This window comes from Rattus rattus, chromosome 10 (genome assembly GCF_011064425.1).
Source record: "Rattus rattus isolate New Zealand chromosome 10, Rrattus_CSIRO_v1, whole genome shotgun sequence".
In the NCBI taxonomy this organism is placed as follows: domain Eukaryota; kingdom Metazoa; phylum Chordata; class Mammalia; order Rodentia; family Muridae; genus Rattus; species Rattus rattus.
This window is the reverse complement of record NC_046163.1, coordinates 26,828,296-26,841,871: the sequence shown is the minus strand read 5'-3', so window position 1 is coordinate 26,841,871 and position 13,576 is coordinate 26,828,296. Positions and strand designations below refer to the sequence as shown.

General features: G+C 38.8%; 1 pseudogene; it reads left to right on the top strand.

The window, feature by feature from the left end:
- Window positions 1-11,497: 11,497 nt before the first annotated feature.
- LOC116911612 lies at window positions 11,498-12,750 on the top strand (annotated as a pseudogene).
- The last annotated feature ends 826 nt before the right edge of the window (window positions 12,751-13,576 follow it).

Below are 13,576 nucleotides of genomic sequence, written 5' to 3'. Positions count from 1 at the left end.
ACGACTAAAAATTTCTCTCTAGTGGAATTAGAGAGGCTGAGTAGTATTAAACATTTAAATATAAATACATTAATACTTTCATATATACTTTCATATATATATATTGACTGTAACTGTTGAGGTGTTAATACTACTTGAAGACTACATCTTTACAATAATGTTGAGTATTACCTCAATATTCTATTAAGCTTATAAATTTATGAAAAGCAGCAAGAACTGATTATAATTTATAATTCATTTAAATGTATCACGTGCAACAAAAACATTTATTATTTTATTTTCATAGAATTTCTATCTTTAGATGTCTTTTCGCTTCTCCTATTCAATTTGTGACTAAGTTGTGGCTTGTACAACTTTCAAATTATCATGCTATCACTTGAAACCTCACAGCGTTCAGCTTCATCTACAGACTCCAACTGATCTGTAGATCTTTATAAAATATTTAAGAGAACAGAGAAGAGAGTGAGTTTCATTAAAACTCCTAAAAACAAGCTCTGTTTTTCCAAGTTTTCAATATCAGTTTTTGATGAATAGTTCCCCTCTGTATCACAATAGACAACCTTCTGTTACTAGTTGTTTGTGTTTATTTTATTATTTTTTTGGATTCTATATTTCCTGTCCAACTCTTATTCTATACTAATCATTTTTAATCCCCCAGCCCACAACACTAAGTAGGAGAGAAAGAAAATTAGACAAGAAAGGGACATAGATTTCTGTGGCTATTTCCTACTGATTAGGGTTGCCAGTTTCCTTAGAACAAGCTCAGTCTTTGTTATCAGAATATCTAGCAGTCCTGAAAAACAGCAACAGCAAATACAGCAGCAGGATGAACCAGTAGAAGCCGGCCAGCAGCAAGTGGAGCAGCAGCCATCCTCTTCTTTTTCAGAGTACCCTCAGTCCCTCTTGGGACTCAGGCATTTATCTCTTCTCCAAAGTCTCAAGAGTTAAACTATCTGCAGCTGGCAAAATCCAGGCCCCTCCTAGATCATGAGACAATCCTATTTAATGTCATATAGTTATATGATAACACTATAAATACATTGCTATAAGAGTAACATTGATTTCTCATGAATTGGTATCTGTTTGACTTTGCCCAGATATAGTACCATCATTATTTTGTTAGTAATTCAAATAAAATATGGTAGAAAGGTGTATTTTCCATGAAACTCCTATTAAATCAAGAGTCAAAATGAAGTTGGTAGATTCTGAAGTATCCTCAAATAAATTAGAACTAGACTTGTAATTAAGAATGCTGTGTTTTGAAGGATTTTGAAACAGACAAGCAAAATGGGAAATTTGACAGTTGGTATTTATGACTGTGAATCTGCTGAGCATGTGGCCTGCCTGCTCATTGCATTGTGATATTTCTCTTATACAAGAAAAGTCAAACCCAGATCAGCCAGGTGCATCTTGAGATGGCTCATCTGTCTTCATATGGTTCAAGTACTTAGAACTGCCTTCTGAACTAGGATTTACCAGTCACAAATGAATTCAGAGTCCCAAAAGTACTTTTCATATGGCCAAGCTCTACCTCTCTGATACTCTGACAGGAGACTGTCATTCAAATCTTGACGACTGCACTATTACTTTCTCTGTCTCAGTGATATCAGCTTCAGTACTTGAGCAAAAAGAGGTATTCTGGGGTGAGATGTTTTTTCTTTATCTGTGTCAGCACCAGCACACTGTTACTATTGCTGTCTCAGTTAAATAGACCACAGTATCTGTAGGAGCTGATGCAGTTATCCTCAGCAATGATGTGGAAGGGAAGAGGATGGTAACAGAAGGAGGGCTATGGAGGGTAAGAATGGAAAACAATTCAGAAGCATGATAGAGGACAAATCAAATGTGCATCATAAAGTGTCAGTGACAAATGGTGTCCACTTGTGATCATCCCTTTGGTCTAAGTGGAGCTGTTTATATTCAGAGGATGTTCATGGTTTCCTGTTTTGATAATAGACTCATGTCTTAGTAAAATTGACATGGTCATCATGCTTTACTTCCAATTAACTTGAAACGTTTAACTTAAACACAGAGCTGGTGGACAGCATTCCACAGAGGGATTGCCTAACAAAGTAAATTGGAATCATCTCATTCTTGGTTTTAAAAATTTTACTTGTTAACTAATGCTATTCCCATGGCATTGTATTAGCCTCTAGATTACACTAATGTAATGAGAACAAACAAAATATACTTAATAAATCAACTTATCTAATTTCCATAACATCCATATCCCAAATTAGTAAAAGCAAAATCTATTTTAAAACTCTAATTGTGACAGCAATTTAGTATCAACTTAATTTCTACATTCTTCTTCTTGTTCTCCATAGAATAAGTGAACCCAACACTGTGTGTTACTGTGTGTATGGTGTGTGTGTGTGTGTGTGTGTGTGTGTGTGTGTGTGTGTGTGTGTGTGTGTTTAGGAAATTAATTATGTTCACCAAAATTAATGCTATGTCTATCTAGTTCGTTATTCAGAGATTATTAGAATCACTTGCTGAAAACAAAAGAGTCTCTTGTTTAAGGACAACAGCAACCAAAAAGTCAGTCAGTGTGATATCTGGACAGCTTTGTCCTTGAGCCACACCCGACCAAGGGCAATGCAGGAAAACTGGTAGATTTCTCCATAGTCAAAGAGACTGCAATGTTTCACAGCCAATACAAACATCCAACTTCATCCTCAGCTCACGTGAGTTCTATTTTCAGGGTTCTGGACATTTCTTATTTTTTAATATAACCCCTGAATTGCTCTTTGCAGTTTCTGCAAAGATATCTGTATAGCATCTTTAAAGTGCTTATAATCAATTGGGCCTTTCACATTTTGAAAAGCAGAGACTTGAAAATGCTTCTACAGAGAAACACTACAGTCTCTTTGCTCAGAACATTTTGTCAATTTTCTCTTAATTGTTGATCAACCATATCATCAAGTGAGAAGCTAATTAAGAGGTATTCATGACTCTTTCCAAAGCCTGCAATTTGCTGTTGTTGATTGATCCCAGTTGTTGACTTTAAGGATTAGTTTCCCATTCACACACACACACACACACACACACACACACACACACACACACACACACACACACTATACATATATATGTGAATGTATATGCACATCCATGTATTTAAACATATTCCTGGCCACAAACACACACACACACACACACACACAAACACACACACACACAAATATATATTCTGTTTTTTATTCAATGGCTTATTGCATGCTAAAGAAAACACTGACTCTGCTATAATAGCAATACCAGCCCTGGAATTTTTTTTGTGTTTTTATATAGGTCCTTGCTATATATCTATATATTAATTCTCTTCATATATATATATATATATATATACACACACACACATATATATGTATACACACACAAACACACACACACACACACACACACACACACACCAATATATCTTACTCCAATTATACAATGGTAAGCAACAAAATGGGAAAGTTAAGTAATCAAACAAGATTTAGGTTGAAAATTCTGGGAAGTAGGCAAGTCTCTGTTTTTTCAACTAACATTTGCATGGGAAGGTCAGTTCCGTGTAATGATTCTGGAATACAAGGACTCTATTGAAGGCTGGTGGCCATGCCAGTAACAATGCAAGGAAGTCTCAGATTATACATGGCAGTTCGTTTGACCCAACTCCAATAATTAGTCTGGAAACTTGTAACACCTTCCTAGCATAACAGAAGTTTCTTGAAAATGGTTTTCTCCAGAAGAAATACCTTAACTGTTAACACATATACAGCAGAGGACTCCTGTGTCTAGGTTCAGTCAAAGAAGATGCACCTAACTCATGAGGCTGGAGGTTTCAGGGAGTTGAGAGGTCGGTTGGGATGAGTTGGGTGGGGACATCCTCATGGAGATAGAGGTAGGAGGCATGGGATGGGGAATAGTCAGAGGGTGGATCAGGAGGGGAATAAAATCTGGAGTGTTAAAAAATTAAATTAAATTAAAAATATTTAGAACATACTATGATAACTAAAACAAAATACCTATGCCTACTAATATTGTCAAGGTTGTAACCTTAATACTTATCCATTGCTAGGAAGTTTATAAAATTGAGCAATTACTTGGCAGTTGACTATGCACTTCCCACAGAAGAGGTTATTCTAATAAAAATTCACTAAACAAGAATCAGAGTACAATCCTGTTTAATAAATTTAGCTATATTTGTAAGATCTGAAACTGGAGATGAACCACATGCCCATCAAAAGATGATTGGTATACAAATGTTACGGAAGCCATATAATAGAATATAACTTAGTAAGTAATAAAAAGAATAAGTTAATAATATGTGCCCATGACTGACTTTCAAAATCATTGTTTAGTGACTGATGATTTGAATAAAAATGACCCTACAGACTCATATAATTGAAAGCTTAGTCACCAGGGAATTGCACTAGAAAAGAATTAGGAAGCAGTGCCTTGTTGGAGGATGTATGCCCTCATTGGAGGAAATGTCACCGGGGTTAGGCTATTATATTTCAAAAGCCCCAGGCAAACCTAGTGGCTTTCTTTTCCCACTGCCTGTAGATACAGAGGTAAAACTCTCACCCAGATCTCCAGCCCCATACCTGCTTTGGTATTGCCATGCTTCCTACCAGGATGACAGACTAAACCTCTCCCTTTATATGAGTTGCCACAGGTATGATGTCTTCTCCCATCAATAGAACACAGACTAAGACTGTAACAAATATGTTGAAGAGATAAAACATGATGTTCCATCAAGAGGCGCTTTACTGCAGCAGGAAAAACTGAACTTAGTACTGCCTTAGTTCTGGATACTATTGCTGTGATGAAACAATGTGACCCAAAACAAGCTGGGGAGAAGTCAAGGGATTGATTCACAGGTCATGGTTGGGTGGTGCTTCATGGCTTGCTCATCATGGCTGTTCAGCCTCCATTCTTATAGAACCCAGGAATACCAACCCATGTGTGGCACTACTTATAACGAGTGCAAACTCCACTCAGCAATCACTCACTAAGAAAATGCCTTACAAGATTGCCTTTAACCCAGTATTTTGGAGACATCTTCATAATTGAGATTCCCTTCCCTCAGATGACTTCAGCAGTGTTTACTTGACATAAAACTATCCATAACAGATATTATTAATGAAAGACACTTTGAATGGCTTTACCTAATATATATTAACCCAACTCCATTATCTTACAAGAAGGTTGCACGAACAAGGGCGCAATGAATTGTGTAGCTTTCTCATCTCACCAGTCTGCCACATTGGCACAGTAGAAAAGGAAAGCAAAGATACAAATGGGGTGAAAGTAGAAAGGCTGTGACTTGCTCTGGAGCAATATTTCATCTTACCAATCATAATTTCTTAAATATCTGGGGGTTATTGCACAGTGCGTACATTCTATTCCTAGCTTGGTAAGATGAGCGGTTCTGCAGGTTTTTCTCAGCTGTGAGAAGTACACAGAAGCAGCTCTGTACTTGACTCTTCCTATGCTCTGGACACTCACCAGCACTTTGATGGTAGAACATTTGAGAAACAGAAAATGGGATTAATAATACTTAAATTTATTTTCTGGGAGGTGTTAAACTCCATGACATGTATACCAAAAGTGGCATAGACTAACAACAACAATCAGATCAATATTCTGTACACTTTAGCATTTATTCAGAGTTTTCCTGTCAGTCTGTGGGAAAGGTCTGTCTCTCTCTCTCTCTCTCTCTCTCTCTCTCTCTCTCTCTCTCTCTCTCTCTCTCTCTCTCTATCTCTCTCTCTCTATCTATCTATCTTTATCTCTCTATCTCTACCTATCTCTCTATATCTATATCTATCTATCTATCTCTCTATCTCTACCTATCTCTCTATATCTATATCTATATCTATCTATCTATCTATCTATCTATCTATCTATCTATCTATCTATCTATCTATCTATCTATATGAAAGCTACACAGGATGGAGACGGTGGTGTAGTCCAAATTCCTTTACAGTCCTCCAGAGAAGTGGAGTCTGGTACCTATAACCCATGTTTGGGCAGCTAAAAACTGTAACTTTAGGTGCAGAGTATGAAATATCCTTTTCTAATCTCTGTGGACATGTATATACATGTGGCATCTACCCACACAGATCAAAAACTATGTACATTCTAAAAACATAAAACCTAAATAAGTAAAAATACTTTAAAATTAAAATATACCTCAAAAGCCAGTGAAAGTGCAGAAGTACATCACCTCTACAGACATTTCCAGACCCATAACCTTCTTCTTCAGCAGGTCTTACTCCCTAACTTAAACTTTCCCAAATGATACTCTATCTGTTTTTGTTTTTGTGGATTTGTTTTGCTTTTGTTAATAGTAAAGAATATTTCAGAAATACAAACTGAGAAGAAAGGAATTCAAAAATCAAATGTTGTTAAATAATATGAACATTTTAGTTGTGAGAAATTCTACCCACAATTTACGTGATTGACCTATACACTCAAAACAGCAGCAAGAACGCTAAGTAACACTACTCCATGTGCATGCATATGGCCGCTTCCGGCATTCTCTGAGTTGAACCTTTGAAGAGAATAGGGGTAGAAAGTGGTCGGTTGGAGAAATTTTCTTTTTCTTTCTTTCATATAACAGGAAGCAGCTATGTTTGTGAAAGTCTAAAAAGCTTTCAATTTGCTTAACTCTAACCGTAATGTTTTTTTGACATCTCCAGGGCTCATTTGTTCCAGAGTAGTTGGATGTTATCCAGTCCTCTTTTCCCATAAAAACAAAACGGTCAGTGACACCACACAACCAAACAAATGAAGAACAAAAATCCGCAATAACTGTATATACTACTCCCTTTCAGGTCTAAGCTAGTGCCCTTGACCTCGCCAGCTCTCTCCTCAGAGTACATGCTTAATGTTCTAGATGTTTCTGTTGCAGACAGACTTTCTACCACTTAATTTAAGTTACATTTCCCTTAGCTATAAGTTGTGTAACATTTATCTTCCCCAAATCTGGAAACCCATTTTCTACTTCAGGCTCCCCCTACTCTGTAACTATAAATTTATTTTTCTGCTTTTATTAGCATTTTAATAACATTTTAGAAAGGAAGGTTATGAAGGAGCAGTTCATATGTTAGATGCACTGTCTTTGAACATAAGCTCCAGTAAGTATTTGTGAAATGAGATATGCTTTAACAGAACTAGCTACAAATATGAAATGGAATATTATGAAAACTATATGAAATACATTCTAATTTTGTTACATTTTATTATAAAGTTGTACATTTCAGTTTACTTATAGACTGGTACAACTTTTCAGAACAAGTTAAAGAATTTCATTCAAAATGGATCCAAGAAAATGCTAATTTTCTCTCCTTCTATTTTCACCTATTAACATATTTCATAGACTTCATCCACAAAAATCTATGATTAAAATAAATATCATATTTTCTCAAATGGTACTTTGACTAAACTATTTTTATGGTGAGGGTGAGTTAGAAGAGAATAAGAAATAGGGCACCTTTGAAAGGAAACATATAGCAATATCTTCTGGTTCATAAGCAGAATTTAAAAATTTGTATTACTAATATAATTTAAAGTGCAATTACAAGGAGCCAACTGATAAAAAGTTCAGAACCCCCCAATATATACTACTTTCATACATCCCAGTGTCTTTAGGATAAAGGCACCAAGGCACTATTTTTTGAACTTGCTTAATTCAGAATACTGCCTCTCTAAACTATAGTGTTACAAGAATGAAATAGTTTTTATGCACTTTCATGTCCACTAGGAATTTAAAGCACCCCACACTCCAGCATCTTCTATTATTCTGAGATACAGGAAGGGGAACCCACAACAGATGCTCCTGTGTAGTACCAATTTTGAGAATACAGCAAGAATGTAAATGTAGCTTTCCTGAGGCTATTATTTTGTAGATAACAAGTGCCTTCCAGTCCCAACATGCTTTTCATAATAGTTTAGAATTTTAAAAGCACAAGAGTGGGATGTTTGAGGACTGAAGGTTTATCTGCTCTCCTCTGAGTGCATTTGGGATTTGGCATTTAGTTTTCATTCGGTCTCTTTAACCTGTTCTTGTTTACTGAACGTCTATCATTATGTTCTGCTTTGAGATTTTTCTTTTATGAATGGCTTTTATGCATTGCATGGCATGTTATTCAGTCCCACTAAATAATAAAAGCTCATTAAAGAAGGCATTAAATATAGAAGACAAAGAATTGTTATTCCAAAACTCCATTCTGCCAGCCACCATTACGTTTGCATTCCTGAAACTACTTTTTCAATGCTCACACCTAACAGGCTCACTGCTCTTTCATAGAATTACTTTATTTATAGTTACATAATACATCAACTCCCTTTTTTTTCCATTTTCCATTTCATTTCCAATTTAGCAAGCCAAAGGAAAACTAGTCCAGTATAATGGCTTTTTAAAATTAACACCTAAGTTTCCAGCCTCTGCTAATTCTCCTGTCCACACAAAACACAAGAACAAAAGACAGAGATCCTTAGGTAAAGGGGTACTGAAATTATTATAGGTGTTTTACTAGCTATATTCTCTTTTGCTAAGACAACATACATAGATAACAGGACCTTAACAAGGTAACACTCCACTGGAACTCTCAGATCAAGGGTACAGTCCGGTCTTGGCAGGAAAGGCTAGGCATGAGGAGCCTAAAAGATCTGGTCACAGTGAGCCTGTAGGCACAAAGAAGAGAGGGCTAGGTAAGTGTTTATCCTCACATAGGTTTACAGTTTTACTCACTGTAGGACCTCAGCCCATTTCATGGTGCTATCCATTTTTAGCATGGGTCTTCCATTATGTAGTTTAATAGATATTATCTATCTCAGAAGTGATTAAGGATAGACCTTCCAACCCTGAAATTTTCCTGCTATTACTAGGAAAGGAAGTGTCCCTGTAGGGTTTAAATAGTCATATGAAAATAAGTCTTTAGGCCTTTTAAGCCTATTAAGACAAAGCTAGTTCATCTGGTAGAAAAGAATATCTGTTATTCTTTCACACTGGCTGAAGGACTGCCATTCTAAGCTACTCTGAACATTAGACACTATAGTATTCAGCTTTTAAGAGTCAATCAAGGGGCTGGGGATTTAGCTCAGTGGTAAAGCAATTGCCTAGCAAGCGCAAAGCCCTCAGTTCGTTCCTCAGCTCTGGGCAAATAAAGTTAATCAAGCGGAGGTTCAATTCAATTACCTTTCCAAGTCTCCCACCCTCATCCAAGGGAAGTCAATCCACCTGGAGACATTCTAAGGAGTGGGGATGAGGGTGGGGGGTTGGGAGGTGGAGGGAGGTGGCTTATTTATCCTTTCATGAGATAATATGCTTATCTGGAATATTATGCAAATGCTGGTAATTGTCTGTCAAGGGTTTGCCAAGCTCCTTCCTTGGAAGGACCAAAGAACTGAACATTCAGGAAACACAGACCAAAATGTAGATTAAGAAACAGTAACATGGGAGAGGCCGGAAGTTGGAAGTACTCTCAACCAGACACTGCCCAGGTAGTTTATAGAGTCCATGTTTCCTGTCCTTTCCCCTATATTTTAGGTACCTGAATCTGGGCTTTCCTGATATGTGTTTGTTGCTGGTGGTAGTGGTGGTTTTGTTTTGTTTTGTCTTAAAATGCCTTCCAGAAACAAGAAGCTCCCATGGAGGTCTCCACTCTCACTTTCATAGTCTATCTATGTCCTTCTTACTGTCTTTACCAAGATTCTCTGTTGGGGTAGCTACTCACATGACTTCCATCAGGTACCACTGGGGCAGCTGCCTTTGTTTCCTGAGTCCTCACTCAAAGAAGCTTAATTTTTCCTTTTTCCTTTTCTAAATTTTCCATTTGAATATTGGCCATAGCCCGGGCATCCTTTTTCTGACTTTCCCATTCACTCTCAAGTTCCCCTAGCCGCTCTCAGTGTAGTACTGAATGCTAACCTCTAGCCCTGAACCAGCATCGGAAACATCCTACCTTTAGAGATCCTGCTTTAAAACTCTGCAGCTCCCCTTTCTTCTTCTCCATTCCTTTCTTCTAGGCAGTTGTTGAGACGTCCAGAGTGCTTGCTCTGTTAAAATTCTAACTTTTCCCTAGCAACATGCCCACCTCAAGTAAGCTAATCAAGGTACTCCATTGCAGGCATGGACCCTCCCAGAAGCTGGCCTAATCTAAAAATCATCAGGAGTATTCCTGGGGCCTTGTCTCCTAAGCGATTCGAGATGCTGTCAAGTTGACTGGCAACACTAATAGACATAAGATGAGTTCTATTAGAAGAGTTTTACTGATCTCTGGTTTTGCAATGATAAAGGCAATTAGAAACTAAGTCTCCTATAGAAAGCAAAGAATGTCAACATAATGAAGAACTTGGAAGTCAGGAGCTACATGGGAATATAAAGAGCTAGGAAGACGTTCTCATCTTAAATAGAAACTATTTTGTTAAAACCTGGAAAGGGAAGGGGGAAAGGAAAAAGAAAAACCCAAAGCTTCACCCTGAACAAATCAACAAGTTCAGATAAAAGGCAGACTCTCAATTGCCAAATTGGATTTTATAGCCTTTTGGGTTGTCCAAAGGTCCTTGCCAAAGTCTTTTAAGCAGCGTTGATTAGTACTACAGAGAAGAGGTTCTGAAGCTGGCCGATTTCCTACAATTTGAAGTTTTCTTGACACAACGTTGAGTTTCTATTCTTTCTCTCTGTGATGACCATTCTTGGCTGTCAACTCGGCTACATCTGCAATTACCTAAAACGCCTGTGAGGGAATTTTCCTTAATTAAATAATTTGAAGTGGGTAGAAGATCTTTAGTTCGGGTTGGAAGATCCACCTTCAGCCTTCAGCTGGCAGCCAGTATAAAGACAAGGAAAATATTGTTTGCTTTCTCTTTTTCCTTGCTCTAATTCTTGCTGGAAGGTCCATCCCTTCCCGTCATTAGAGCCTATTTGTTTGGTTTCACAGTATATAGTGAAAAGTTGCTGGACAACTACTAAAACCTTCCATCTTCTGTGGCTAGACAACCATTGTGGAGTAGTTGGACCACAGACTGTAAACCATTCTAGTAATTCCCTTACTGTCAAGACAATAATTCCCTTTATAGATGTATACTATTCGTTCTTTCAGTTCGCTTCCTCTAGAGAACGCTGAGTGATACACTAAACTGGGCACTCTGGTAATGCAGCATCCCTTGAGTCAACTGAGCTCTTATAAGAAAGCACCTACACACACTGGCTAAGTCATCCCAGTGAACTCACACATATCCAATTTAAAAAATATATATAGAAAGTAAAATTGGTAAAATTTCATATTTGGTGTACCATAGACAAGACATTTGCACCCTGAGAATGCTAAATAAACAAAAATTAAAAATAGAAAAATTGTCATTCAAAATAATAGATGATTTTGAAAGATAACATCAAAAATGTAGGCTACGGCACTGCGCAAGTCTCAGAGCCAGTTCAGAGCATCAACTGTTCAGAGTCCACGACAGAGGAGACCCGAGGTGCAGGAGACAAGTGATTATGGCCTACCACAGCTTCCTGGTGGGGCCCATCAGCTGCCATGCCTAGAACAAAGAACTGTATTCAGATCAGCATCTGCCACAAGAACCATGAGGTGCACATCCATGAGAAGAGCAGTGCCAAGTGGAACAAGGTGCACGAGCTCAAGGAGCACAGTAGGCAGGTAACAAGCATCAACTGGGCCCCTGAGAGTAACTGCATTGTGACTTGCGGCACAGACCACAATGCCTATGTGTGGACACTGAAGGGCTGTACGTGGAAGCCCACATTGGTCATCCTTCGGATTAATCGAGCTGTGTACACTGGGCACCTAGTGAGAACAAGTTTGTCGTGGGCAGTGGTTCCCGTGTCATTTCCATCTGTTATTTTGAGCAGGAGAATGCTTGATGGGTGTACAAGCACATCAAAAAGCCCATCCACTTCACTGTCCTTGGCCTGGACTGGCATCCCAACAATGTACTGTGGCTGCAGGTTCCTGTGACTTCAAGTGCAGGATCTTCTCTGCCTATATCAAGGGGGTGGAGAAACGGCCATCCCCATACCTCATGGGGCTCCAAGATGCCCTGTGGGGAGCTGATGTTTGAATCGAGCAGCAGCTGTGGCTGGATACATGGTGTCTGCTTCTCGGCCAGTGGGAGCCGAGTTGCTTGGGTCAGCCATGACAGCACTGTGTGCCTGGTAGATGCTGAGAAGATGGCCGTGGCAGCCCTGACCTCTGAGACATTTCCACTCCTGACTATCACCTTAATCACAGAAAATAGTCTCATGGCAGCGGGCCACAACTGCTTCCTGGTGCTGTTTCCCTATGACAGTGCTGCGGGGACATTGAGCGTTGGTGGCCGGCTGGATGTGCCCAAGAAGAACTCCCAGCGTGGCCTGACAGCCCGAGAGCTCTTCCAGAACCTCAAGGCCAGCTCTGAACGGGGTGCAGCCACAGGGCCAGCCTGGATTCACTGCACAAGAACAGCATCAGTCAAATCTGAGTGCTCAGCGGGGGTAAGGCCAAGTGCTCGCAGTTCTGCACGACAGATATGGATGGTGACATGAGCATCTGGGATGTGAAGAGCTTGGAGTCAGCCTTGAAGGACCTGAAGATCAAAGGAGCTGTGAGGAGTGCTGTCCTCATCCCAAGTGCTGGGAAGGAGGGAAAGGGGTTAGGGAGGCTAAGGGCTGCTTTGCTGAATGCTTCTATGGTGCAGTACAGGTCTGAAAAGAGGGGAAGAGGAAGGTGGGGAACTTTCCTGCCCATTTAATGAAAACGTATCTTTTAAAGAAATGCTTTCATTCATTGCAAACCAAAAAAAAACAAGACAAAAAACCCAAAGCACAATGCTGGTCATGAAGTGCTTCAAAATGTGGGCCAATAAACACACCGAATGTGAAAAAAGAAAAGTAGCCAGATAAATATTGTTAGTAATATTCAGTGCAAGACACACAAATCTAATCAAATGTCAGAAGATGTGAGGAAAAGAGATTTGCCAGAAGTAAACAGAGGAGGATACATTTGCCATGACTATAACCTATAAACACCACAGGAGCTTGACATGACTTGAAGAATTCATAGCAACAGAAATATTGCCTGTCTAGAGTGACAGTGAAGAAATAGAAATAAGTGACTATGACATAGAGGAAAGATCATTGATGCAAATGTCTGCAATATTAGCTTGTCCTTGAACAAGGACAGAGTTAACACCACAAGTAGAGGACAGTGGGTTTGCACCTGCACAGAATGTACCTAAGTGTCCCTATTTAAACTTCCATAACAAGTAATGTAAGGCAAAAAAAAAAAATCTGTCATTCTAGTAAGGTCATCCAGAAGAGATTGATCATGATTTTACTCTAGGTAGCAGCAGGTTTTAGTCTTCAAAGCCATTGTGAAATATAATACAGACTAGGTCAGATGTGGCAGTTGCATAAGTCTTAAATTTCAGCACTCAGGAGGCAGAGCCAGACAGAGCTCTGAGTTCCAGGACAGAAAGTTCTGCACAGAAATCTCTGTAAGATGAGAATATTACCATCCATTTACAGTGCAGGAAGGAAGGGGGAAAATTAGAAAACAAAAAAAACGAGAATGTGATT